Source organism: Scylla paramamosain, chromosome 13 (assembly GCF_035594125.1).
Source record: "Scylla paramamosain isolate STU-SP2022 chromosome 13, ASM3559412v1, whole genome shotgun sequence".
Classification (NCBI taxonomy): domain Eukaryota; kingdom Metazoa; phylum Arthropoda; class Malacostraca; order Decapoda; family Portunidae; genus Scylla; species Scylla paramamosain.
In genome coordinates, this window is record NC_087163.1 from 16,693,614 (window position 1) to 16,694,584 (window position 971).

Here is a 971-nt window from a genome sequence, read left to right on the forward strand (position 1 = left end):
GAAGTCGAGGCAAGTAGATGAGGAAGTGGAGATGATGAAAGGGGTTGAGATGCGAGGATTAGATGAGGTAAATGCAGATGAGATGTATAAATATTTCGTAAAGTGCAAAAAGGATAGTTAGAAAACATACCATATAGAGTAATAAGATCACACAAAAAAATGACTGTTAGGTTAAAACTTTATATATGGCGGAAGAGAAGTATATATATAAGAGAGAAAAGGCAGGGAAAGAGGTTTTAAGGCCACAATATAACGAATTAGTTAGAGCAGTCAGGAGGTTAACAAGAAAAGATAAAGCAATTATGAATTAAAAAGTAGCCAGCCAGGCGAAGACGGATCCCAAGGGTCCGTCTTATCAGGTCTTATTAGTTAAAAATAGGACGAAGAGAAAAATAATAGGTCCATTAAAGGCAGCAGAAGAGGAGTCGGTTAGTTCTGGGGAGGAGATTAGTAAAATTCTGAATGAGTATTTTTTAACTGTCCTTACCCAGGAAAACATGCAGGATATTCCGAATAGTGAAGAGATGTTTAAAGCAGATGAGAATGAGAAACTGACAGATATTACCTGAGCTAAGGAGATAGTGGAACAAGAGATAGATAGGTTAAAAAGTTCAAGATACCAGGATCAGATGAAATATATTCCAGAGTGCTTATGGAATGTTATGGTTATTAGTGAACCGTTAGTTCCTGTGTTTAGGAAAACACTTGAGTCAGGTGAGGTACCGGTAGTGTGGAGGCAGACGAATGTAGTACCCATCTTTAAGAAAGGAGATAAAACTTTAACGTCTAATTATATATCTTTCAACTTAACTTTTGTTGTAGGTAAAATATTTGAGTTAGCAATAGCGAAGAACATTAGGTAGCATTTAGACAAACCTAACTTGATAAATCAGTCACAGCATGATTTCACGAAGGGGAAGTTATGACATCCTATATCTGGACTTTAGTAAAGCGTTTGACAAGGTACCCCA